This window comes from Anopheles marshallii, chromosome 2 (genome assembly GCF_943734725.1).
Source record: "Anopheles marshallii chromosome 2, idAnoMarsDA_429_01, whole genome shotgun sequence".
Taxonomy (NCBI): Eukaryota; Metazoa; Arthropoda; class Insecta; order Diptera; family Culicidae; genus Anopheles; species Anopheles marshallii.
The window spans coordinates 8304697-8317093 of NC_071326.1; the positions used below are offsets into that span (position 1 = coordinate 8304697).

General features: G+C 44.0%; 1 protein-coding gene across 1 annotated transcript in view; it reads left to right on the forward strand.

Moving 5' to 3' along the window:
• Positions 1-12397, forward strand: part of LOC128719406 (protein lava lamp) — a 74834-nt gene that overhangs the window by 11000 nt on the left and 51437 nt on the right. The window lies entirely within an intron of this gene.

Genomic DNA, 12397 nt, shown 5'->3' on the forward strand with positions numbered 1-12397 from the left:
TCTGTACATGCACACCTGCAAAATTATACTTCTGCTATAATTTATGTTCAATGTGAACTTCAAATGATGTCAAATAAGCATAAAAAACAGGAGAAACGCTGCGCCGGTTGGGAACATGGAACGGATCTCAATTCATCACCGTCCAGCGTTCAACGACCCGAACGAAATCGAAATCGGAATTCGAAATGATATAATTTATCACTGCACTGAAACGATTGTCCTCTGTCCCGGTATCGTACGTGTGTTGCGAAAAAAAGCGCATATTGTCGCCGTTTGGTAGTCCGGGTTGTATTTCAACCATTTGCTGTATTCGCGGTTCGTGACCAGTAAACGATTACGATGGCGGACGCATTTCTCCTGCAGTCGAAGCAATCGGACGTGCCGGTTGCTTGGATACCGCCATACAGTTGCTCTTCTTCAGCCAGGTGCAAACCTGAGTGACAGTCGGGTGCATTCCCGAGTGATTATGACAAAAAAAAACGCTCTTTCTCCTGCACGTTTCGTCATCACCCTGTATCGGTAGTGCACGTCGGTCGGTATTGGCGAGTGACGGAGATGCATGGTAGCAGTGGAGTGATTGAGTAACGTTCTGGAAGCATGAACGCACGGCCGTCCCAAGGGTTACAGCCTCAAAGCGGGCCGTCAAACGAAGCTTCCCACCCAGACATCGAACCGACCGAATGCGTTAGCGTTCACACTGTCAGGCTGAGAAAGAGATCACATTCTTCAACGTTTGATTGAAAGACAAAAGATCATGTCATAAAAAAATAACATTATGTGTATCGTAGGGAGAAGAAAGACCGCAGGAAAAAAAGTAAAGCTTCCATCCTTTTGTTCCACCCGCTTTGCCGATGGTGGATTATGCCACAGTTTCCAGCACACAACCGCACACCGGGCTTAGCTGCAGACGTTCGTTGCACATATGGGAAGGAAGTGTTGTCGCGCGCGCCCCGTCTTACAGGGCGAACGATTTTTTTCTTCTCTCGAATAGCTGCTTTACGACAGCAAATACGGTAGGTAGGCGGGTTAATTTGCATCGATCTCGATGAAAACCGAATGCACCGTACGGCCACCCTTAGCATCATAATGCTCCCCTTTTTTGGACCGGTTCAAAGCGATCCGATCGGATCGTGGATTGTTGGTGAGCGATCCGTCAGTGATCGGTACACCGTGGTGGGGTGGCAGTAATCTTGCGGAAAATGTGTACGCTGGGAACGGTATAACTATCGAAGACGTACGTACGCGTGGCGTAATCATGGTGCTGGTGCGATCGTAATCGTGAACCAATAGAACCAGTGCGATGTGATTGTAAGGCAAAGCGTCACCGACGGGATGGCCGCGTAACCGTATCGTCGGGCTCTGGTGCATAGTGCATGAACCTGCCAGCTGTCAAAAGGGCGAACGTTGGTATGCGTGTACTTGAGCGTAAAGATGCGTTAGGTTTTCTCACACAATTCTTAAGCGAAAGCTTCTCAGGGTATTGAAGCACTAGGTGGTAGACTGGCATGCGGAGACTGGGACTTTCTTTTTACGATTTTTTGGGCATCGTCACATAACGTTACGTTGGGCTCTACATCTTCCCAGCATCACTGGTTTGTATGGTTTTGTAGGTCATTTCGTAAAATAACAGTGATGCGTTGTAAGACAATCGTTTTTCGATGGTTCTCATTACATGGATGGCAATTTAGCTATTTGCTTGATCTTAAGTGAGATTAAGCTCAATGTGAAATACTTCATAAGGGAGGTTGAATTATGTACTCAAGCGTCGTAGCTGCAACTAGCTTATAAAATATAATGACACTTTTAATATCTGAGGATTTTTGAGGAATACTGCGACTTCCAAATTCTCAGGAACTGTGACGGATATGTAGACCTCCATGTTTCAAGGATCATTAAGGATTTTGTGAGGATATTAAGACAAAATTTATGATAAGATGTGGTAGTACACTCAGCTCAAATGAACTTGTGAATTCATCTCAAACATAGCTTGTGGATCGAAACAAATCTTACTTCTTCAAATAGGTTCTTACTCGAAATGAAATACAGGATTATTGCATATTCGAAGATTATTGCATTGATTAAGCAAAAAAAAATGGAGTAACAGAAATCCAACACATAATATGCTTCCAGCTGCATCCCTAACCCTCATCATCATTAGGATAGACCACCTTGAATAAAATAACGCCTCCGACGGTAGGTGTACGGTGTGTGAGTTATGTACACGAACGTTTTGGTAGCAATGGTAATTAATTATATTCACATTAGCACCCCTCCCGCACTAGATAATATCTTTCCCAATTTCTGTACTATCAACGATTACATCAGCGCGCGTTAGGATGGCAGGAATTTGCGGGACAGCAGCCGTATAACATTTTTGCATCATTAACAACACGAACCAACGGACATTGGTTGGGGCCGGTTTTAATCGCGCTCAAACGATGCAACATATGATCGCGTATGCGAACCGAATCAATCTGGTGACTGTTTATGTTTTATTCCCCCGGTACACCGGTTTGCCTATAGACCAACGCGACTTTTGTGCCACGGTCTAGTCGTAAGAGTTTAATCATCTGTGCCTCGAAAAGGGAATGGTTAAGCGGTGCATAAACACACCTACTATTAATCGATTGCATACGCAGGCAATTATGTTGCTCATAACCGTTCGTATGGCGCTAAGTTTGACCGTACACGTCATGGTGTTTTGTTGGAGAAGTAAGGGAATAATCAAAATAATCTACTGCTATAAAACGCTTTGATCGAAAATAGTGCGACTAAATAACCAGAAAATCCAGCTTTTTCTGCAGAACAATTTTTATTATACGTCGTAATTAGATGGAGACAAATGCGTTGCATCGTGGATCGTTAGTGCAATATATAGTGCGTGGTAAATAGAATTCTTAGCAATCGTACACGCAACTTTGTGCAACTTGTACAACATATTCTACACGCTTGGTCACATTTTAATTGGAAAACATTTTTAATTGCATTCCGACAACATTTTATTTTCATGCACATCACAACCATTAAAAAGAGTTCTTAATATTAGCATCCGTGCAAACATTGGCAAAATGAAATGTTTCACCTGAAGTTTCTCACGCAAAAGAACGAAAGCATGCAGGAATGTTGGTGCTCCCTGTCGTACCCAACATTATTACTGCTGCTTTTATAATTGCAATCCCACTTTATATTCGCAAGCTGCAACGGATTACATCGATCGCATACTTATGAACCACTGGCGTCGGGTAAAAAGGTTCTTAACGCTTCCAAAACGGCACAACTTACAGCATAGTTACCCCCTTTTGTTGGCCGTTGCACGCCCAATTTCACTCGAATTTTTGATGTTGCACGAGGAATTCGCTAGAAAAAGTTAAACGGTTTTACAATGTGCCAGGGTCAGTTTCTTAAGCTGCCCAGCTTTCCGTAATTAATTGTTGATGAACTATTCGTTTTTTTTTAAGTTTTCATTGCACTGGGTGGTGAATATTCAATGTGCGAGAAATAGAAAGAGAGAGAGAGAGAAACGAAATGCGTGAAAACGCTCTGCAACATACCATAAACTGAGCATCGCGTTTCTCTCATGCCGTTCCCACTAGCGAAACGATCGTATCACCGCCGTTGCATGGTGCTTGCGTGACTCTCCTGGCGAGCGAGTCTGATGCAGCGAGATGAAAAGGGTTAGTTCGAATCGGTTCGCGATCGCGTGTGGACGTAGGAGCTCTCGAGCATTTGTCAACGGCACTGGTATTGAATCGCTTCCAAGTGCAGCAAGGTGCACCGAGACAGTGTGCATGTGGAGTAGTATTGTTTCGTAAAATAAAATGTGCAAAACAGGTGTAAATTGAGTCGTTCAAGGTAGTGAAAACGTTGGGAAGTACAAGGAAAAACTTCCCCAAAAAAACAAGGGAGAAAATTTGGAGAAAGAGCCAGAAGTTGGATTAAAAAGTGTTGGTTGAAATTGGCGGAGCAAATAAATCGGCAGGTCGAAATTGATCGTGCATCGTAGGAGGAAATAATGCTGAAGTCGATATTAATAATGCATGGATAGTTGGTGAAGCTTGACAAACCGGCAGTGTGTGTATCGTGCGCGTGTAGTGCAGAAGTATTTCGTGACCAGTGAAATGTTGGCTAGTTGCGGCTTTATGATAAGTTAAAAAATAGCCACAAAACGCTTCCTCGCGATGGTACAGCTTTCGTTCCCTGTCGAGTGTGTGCTGGTTGGTCGCAAAAGCTCGTAAAGTTAAACGTTACGTGTAAGTGTGGAAGGGTAACGAATGTTCCCGCTTGCATCCAGGTGCATTCTGCGGTGCAAGGTGCCATTAGTTGATTGATCGTGTTTTTTATGTGTGTACTGCTGGCCATAAACTCCCCATTCCGAAGGGTTGCGGCAGTCTCCGTTATACCCTTCGTTTTGCTAGAGGGTAAGGGTTAACACGTCTTTTCTCTGCCCTGCACACTCAGCATCACAGCAAACCACAGGCTCGCCGGGTGTAATAGCGGCATGCAAAACAACTCCCATTCTTTGGCAATTGGATAAAACAAAACAAAACGGCAAAAAAAACATCAGAAAGAAAAGCAGAAAGAGAAGCTGCAAAAAACATCATACTGTGTGAATAAAATTAAAACAAAACAACCGAAAGGGCGCAAAAACAGGCCCCTGGAGTCGTGCCTCGCCCATTAGGAGGTGTACGCGTCTAATTAATTGGATTAATGATCGGTTCGTGGAAGCGGTGGGAAGGTGCATCAGGCCGTGCGTGAAGTGAAGTTGAGCCCCCGTGACAACATGAACGCCGGCCCGGTCCCGTTGTGCAGGGAAAACGCCGAAACGCTATCATCAGCCGGGCTGCAGTAAGCGAAGAAAAACAAAATCCCCCCGTGCGGAAAGGCAGACAGGGCAACAGCGAAAACCGCCACATTTCCCGCCGTGTAGAAAGGTAATCGTTCACATCATAACTGTGTGTTTGTGTATATGTGAAAGGGTGGCAAAAAAGGAGGAAGCAAACAAACACCCACGTAGCTTTAATGCCAAAGTGTATAATGTTTCATCGATCTTAGAGCGAGCAACGGTGACGGTGCAACACACAATTGGTTCTTTTCTGAGGATGTTTTGGGAAAATATCGAGCGAAGTTCACTTGTGGAATGATATTTTAAATAAGGAGCCACCCATTACAGCTCACTCTGCGTCAGAGCTGGGACGAGCGAAAAGAAAAGGCTTCCAGCAAGCGAAACAGTGTAGGAAATGGGCAAAGGAAACGAAGCAAATGACGGGAAATGGCAAATGAACAGCCAGCAAGGAATCGTTTTACAGTCCGCCAGAGGAGTAAAGTGGTTGCAACGCGTTTGGAGAAAGATGCATTTCTCTCGCCTCAAAACGCATCGCTGCACATGCATCCAATAGTGCACGGCCGCACACGATACACGCCGGCTTACATGGGGCGAATTGAAAACACAGCACTGTAGGCGCATAATGTTGCCAACATAGCTCAGTCGGCAGGGCCCCTCCCCCCCGCACGCGATCGATGACCATGGCGACTGGTCAGGCGGACTGTGGTAGTCGATTGAATTGCTTTTGCTTTCGAAGCTTCCAATTGCACGGCCACTTTCAAAGTCACAGCCGTGATGTGTTTTTCGGTGTCTTCTTTCCGCTGCCGAGACCACTTTTGGGGGTTTGCTTGTTTAGCTTTCGGAAGACATACCCACCGCGCTGAAGGAGAAGTACATTTCCGACAAGGTTTTGTCGAAGTAATGTTTTTGTTTGTGAGTGTGTACGAACGAATGATGCGCATGTATCGAACGGTTTCAAATGTGCAATGGAAAATGCATAATTGAAAAATGTAACTGTCGTTCGTTTGTGTTTGAGAAGGCAATTGTTTGTTTTCGATTCGTCTTGTTTTAAGAGGGGAGATATGCTCTGAAATTTTAAAAACGTTGATTTTTTGGACTTTTGAAAATGGAAAAACAATCTCTTATATTGATGTAGTAGTTTTGTGTCAGTACCCCCACTAGTTCTTCGTTTAAAAAAACATCGGAATTAACAAATTTAAGAAAATACACAAAATTTCGGTTGTTGAATGAAACACTGCTTGAAGAAACTTTTCAATATTTCAATATTTAACGAATTCGCTTACGTTTAAAGTTGGAAAAATGATTTTAGCCTGGAAATCGCCACTACTTTGCCTACAAAACAAGAGTTTAAAGCTAAAAACCAATGACAAAGTACTAAAAAATGGTGTGAAGAATAGCTGATGAAAATTTCAAGCTAATCGGTTCACAAATCTCCCAAAAATTGTGGGTTATTTCGAGTATTACTCGTATTAACATTAACGCATGGCCATGCGTTAACTTCTTCGACGGTGATTTAATTGTTTGTGGGTATATTCTTTGGTAATTTCTATCAGATATTCCAGAAACCTTTTACAATGCAGCCGGAATATGTAATACTTGCGGTGTCGAACATGTTAAGTGCACATCTTCCTTTAATAAATAAATTCTATTTTATATTTCTCATTATCATTTTCTTCCCAATATGATATAATCAATTGCTAATTATTCAGAGTTTATTCAAATAATCAATAAATCCATAAATCAATCCACTACATAATTAATAAGCTCGGTAGTAACGTAATCAATGAAATAAAATACTGCTAAATCAGCATTATGTTTCAATTAAACTATCGCAATATGTTTCAAACCATAAGAAACCATTGGATATTGAAACAATCGCAACGGAACCTCAAGTTGTATCCTCAAAACCAGTACCAAATCCACTGATTGCTTACCTGGAGCTGGCAAGTTATGTGCTGTCTTTATGGCTGGAGACTGCTATCGATCAGCATGTGCAATTCGGTGCAATGTTTCCTCTTCTCGTTTCGCGCAAGTTTTTGTTTGTCATGAAAGTGTTTTATATGTTACGTGTTAGGCCGAGGGTGCGGTCAGTGTTGAGTAAGAAATTGATGGCGATATCCTCCGTTGGTCAGTATAATGGGTTGCCGTACCCATCGCATCCTAACTACGTTCCGCGTACATCCCACTTCCGCCCTGATAGGCCTCACCAGTCGCACATGTCCGTGTAATGCTCGGTGTGACCACTAATGGCCACACGGTAGCACACGAGCGGGGTGAGCCATCCGTACCGAGCCCCACCAGCTCCGTTCCACGTACACGGTGCTGGGGGACTGGTTTTCCACCTTACAGCGCGCCGTTCCACAGCACCCGCGGGGGGGAGTTGAATTCTTTCGAGCGTGTCAAAAATATGTATTCGCAAATCGCATCGATCGGCCCGATGCGAAACCTGCCGCCTGCCGGGGAGAAAGTTTCTCTTTCCCATTTGGCAAAAGCAATACCCCGTGCCCCGTCCAACTCCCCTCGCTGCACGCTGCAGCGTGTTGTTAATACACCGCGACAAGGATGAGGAAGAAAGGCAACCGGGCAAAACAAAAAACCACTGGGCCAGTCTTCCACTCCTTGTCTCCGGGGTCCCACGCTCACCTACACCAGCTTTACCGATCGCCCTCGAAAGTCAACCTTCCCCTTTGCACACTGCTCCTCTTTCGGGTGGTGTCGATCGAGCCGTATTTCTTCCTCTTATGGACATAGACATTAGTAGCAGCAACTAGCATGCGAAACACGGACACTAGCGTTCGGTTTCGCAAGCAAAGCAAAACAAATAACAAGTGAAACAAAAAAAGGCAATACCAACACACACACACACACACCTAGTCAAAAATGGTGAGTGCACATGGCTGGGGTCCGTCACATGTGCAAAACAAAGCGCAAAATAAAAACGTGCAAACACGAATGAACTTCACTTTTCAGCAAAACCCCCCAAAGGATCTCATACATTTTAATTGCCTTTTCTGCCATGTACGGCGCATTTTGGCTTGTTTTGTTTGTCCGGGACGCGTTGAGTTGGGCGAGATGCTGGACAGGTACTGACCGGCCAATAACAAAAGCATGTAAAACCCCTTTTGATGGGAGAAAATTGCTTTGTTCGGTTCGGTATCACTGAAGGGGTGTCGTTCAAAAGATTTGAGCGTTAAGGCAGACGACGAACCTTGTCCAAGGGGGAGGTCGTTTTATTGGCTGATGTTTACAGGCCCTGTCTTTACTTCACCCGTTTTGCCAGTCAAGCGAAGAGGTAATAATAATTCACTTTCTTCGTGTTTGTATTCCCCGCAGTTGGGAGAATATCCGTAAAAAAGTGAAAATCCATAAACCATCTAGGCATGTCGGAAATCAATTGCCTCGAGTGCTTCTAGAACTATTATTAGATCCACAGGGTCAAGGGATTAAAGGTAAGCGTAAGCTGCCTTCCGTGATCTTCCGCGCATCGCCCGGTCCGATCCGATAGGCCCCCGAAGCGGTGGGGGAAACCATAAATCATTAACCCTGAAATTTCACCGTGGTCCGTGGTCTCGAATCTGAACAGGTTAACATCGATGGTGATGATGATGGTGCTTGCTGCTGCTTGCTGATGTTGACGTACGCTTCTCGCTCTCACCCTCAAGCGCTCGTACCCCGCAGAAAGAGTAAATGCTTTTTCTCGATCTTTTCGTTGTTGAAATGCGTTTTTTGTCCTACTCGTTTGGTGTAATGCTGCCCGGGTGATCGTTACCACTCGCAGCATACTCGAGAGTGGTGGTGGTAGTGTGTAGCGCATGCAGAATTGCACCAGGCAAACCAGAACCGGTTTTCCACCGCAAGCACCGGTGACCTGCCGCCTTTTCGTTGGCCAGTTTTGGTCGTACCGAATCGAAAGCGAAAATCTTTCCCAAAAGCATACAGTTCGCCCGCTTGGCAATCGAAACCGGTGGAGGGTAGGTTTTGGTGATCGTTCAACGTTCACATCAATCACGGACTCGGACACGCGGGCCCCCGAAAGAGCGTACCGTGCGGACTACTTGCGCCAGGCTGCAGCGTTCCTTTTTGCGTGGTGTGCGAGTGCAAGTGCACTTGAATCGTGTGTGCACGTGAAGCATGTGGTGTTGTTGTGCTGTCGAGCGGGCTCTGCAATGCGCTGTTTACATTGCAGGTTACCGAAAGGGAGGGAATGATGTTTGTGTGGTTGGCAATTCCAACGCCGGCACTCCGCACTTTTGTCGACCAATTTTACCGAGTGGCGAAGTGAGCCGTGATGTTTAAACGGTTGTGTTGCTACAAAAGGGGTATCATTCGAAGTCGATGGGGTGCGTTGTTGAATGCGCACTCCGTTAGCCTTAGCCTGTTTAACCCTAGCTGGTATTGCGCACCACTGCTGCTGAGATGTGATCGGAAATGCAACGGATAACTGTTTGTGCTGTGGAGCTTATGTTGGGGGCTTTTTTATATAGAAATTTTCCATCCTTAATACTCTTTAGTTTTTACAAAAATCGATAATTATGATATAATTTTGCTATAATAATACGTTATTCGGATATCTCAATTGTGCCTCAATTATTCTCGCAGTTCGAAATGATCGGGAAGACAACGTCCAATACGAGCTGGGTCATTGTAACATTGAATCATTCTTTTCTTTCCCGCCCCCAAAACAAGCGGAAACGTACAATTCTCAGCTATTGACCGTTTTCCGATTGGTTCTATTCTGTTTGCTATTCTACAAAAAAAAAACCCTCCTTCGCAAACGGGGGCTGATCTATCTCGTAGGAAATGATCAAATCAAACGAAATGACTTTGAATCAGCGAGCCCCAAAATCATCAGGTTCCGCGCAAGGCTTGTCTCGGATGAATTTACAGAAAATTTAGCATGCCCACCGGTCGGTCAGCTTTGACTTTTTACCGCAAGAGAGCGAAAAAAAAGCACCAACATCGGAAGAACGTCGGCCCCGTTAAGGTAAAAATTGAAATTTCCTTGGACCGACGCGGTGGCGTACCCAATCATTAGATCAGGCTCGTTCGATTCCAATCTTTCCTGGTTGGGTTGTTTTTTTTGGTGCTGGTTACGGAGCACACTAGAGAGCAATTACTGTGAAAGGGAGGGTTGACGTTGGTTCTAGAGACTAGAGGTTCATTAAATTTGCTGATGAATTTCGTGGAATGTGTGTTGGGCGGATCGAAACTGGACCCGTGCGCACCAGAATGGGTCAGGGTATAATTGTATTTGAAGGCATTTTACATTGTAGGGTTTGATTTGGTGTGTTGTTTTTTTTTTGTTTTCTTTCAAAGTTGTTTTATTAAAAAGGTGGCCATTGCTAGTGCGCCCTTCGCAACATTCAATGATCGTGTTTGTTTTAATTTTATTTCCGTTTTGACTATTTTCTTACTTTTAAGCAAAAGTTCTTGCTATAAAAATTTTAAGAAAGATTTTTTTCTATAAATTGTACCTCATTGAAATGTAGGGTTCTCTGTTGCCATTTACTAATACTTCTTTCTAATTTATTTTCGTTTTAGGTAAGTGATGTCGAAAGTTCTCATCTCGAAAGCAACAACAGTGAGTAGCATAAATCATCTAGTCAGATGTTACTTTGATGTCAAATTGATTTTATAATCGATTGAATAACGTATCGCCAATAAAAATCCAATCGTACATTGTGCCCATTCTCACCAATACCCGGTAGCAATTCGGGCCGCATCGGCAGCGTTTGGGAGCCACACGTTGTCTTAATTAAAATTATGTCTTCATTGCTTAGTTCGCCACTATTTTTTTCGTCTCATCCACAAATTAAACTGCCACTAATGAAGTCGCAAACCATTTTAAGAAGCATCTGTGGAAGGCGTGCTTCACAGTGGGTTTGTGGTTGAGCATCAAGCATGTGGCAGCTTTATTAGCTGTTGGGCGATATGCAACAGGTGGGAAATGATCTCCTGATGGTATTATGGACGTTTACGTTTTATGTCCGGTTGTATCAATCGCTGTTATGGTGTGTCGGTTTGGGAAATTTCTCTTAAAGTAGGATGTTTTAAATATCCCCCCCTTCGGTTATCATCGTAAAATATTTACCGTAACTTTATTTTAGTCAAAGAAAGCCATTGGCTCATATTACGTTGAACGTTATGTTTCTCGTCGAATGACATCACTTGTCACACGAGCACCGCACATATACGAACAGATGAATCATACCGTAATACTTTGCACATTCCATTCGCGCCTCCCAATGGACCGTCATTCCGCCCGACCATTGTTTGTTCCGTTTCGTGGGGGAATAATTGATGACAGCTTGTTTCGTTCGCGAATAGCCACCGGGACGAGGATCTTTCTTCAGATGGGGATTGCTTATCCTACGTTTTGACTGTACCCTAGGCGTATTGTCGAAGTCTTTTCTCAGTGCTTTTGTTGATACGAAATTAATGTCAAAACGTTTGCCGTTTGTCGTGCTGCTTCAAGATTCGCCTGTGTTTGATGGAGTGGGCTATTTCAATGCAATAATAACGAAAAAAGAAACAACCCCATTCATACGGTTTCAGTCGTAGCAAACGATTGAGCTGGGCTTAAACACCTTTTTCCACTCCGTTGACGCATTACAGCTAGATTAGGCGTGAAATCTAGCACCGTGACTGGTAGATTATGTTCTAATGTCGCGACAATTAGTTTTCCAACGACATCCGTTCAGCACGACGGAAAGCAATTTGTTTAGATTTTCTTAGACGACGACTCGAGAAGAAAGGGCAAGCAATCCAAACAAAAATAAGGAATGATGCCAGAAACGAAATACCGTTTGGAGCCCCTTTTTATTCTGATTGAAAATCTTCGCTCGAAAGCTGCGCTATCACGTGCAAAGCTGATTTGTTTACTTTAACTTTTCACCACAGTCAAACAATCGGTTAGGTAATGAGTTACCGTACCGAACGCCGTTTGGCAGTTATTTCCCGTTTGGCCACCCCATTCACAAGGTGCCGCTAAAACAACAAAGCAACGATCTGCTAAATGTCAATCTGCCCCTATCTGTGCCGTGAGTCCGTTTTGCCACTTTGCCACGATCACGATGTCTTGCGGCAATCGCAATAAAATCGAAGCTTTTGGCACTTAGTCACATGCGCGCGTTAGATTGGTTACGATGGGAAGATTTTCCCGGTGCTTCTTAGACAACGCAGCAGGGAAAGGTTGGCAGTATTAGATTTTTGGTTTTGCTCTCACTTGTGCTTTTTTCCAGCTTCCATTGGGGTTTTGTTACCGATTAAGTTTGAGTGTGAAAAACAAACCGAAATCAATTACCGAGCGATGCTTTCTTTATCCAATCCGAAGCCAAAAAAAGAAAACAAACCCTTTACTACATGAGGAAGTACAAAACACTTCTGTCTTAGTTGGATTTTTTGTGGGCTCTCGCGAGTGGAGATAAAATGCTTAACGCACGGGGGAATTAATTAGTTCCGACTGCTGGTTGTTGATGTTTGGATTCGATTGATGAAGTGTATCGTACAGTTGCAAGTGTTTGCTTTCAAACAAAAAAAACCCCGCTGTTGAGT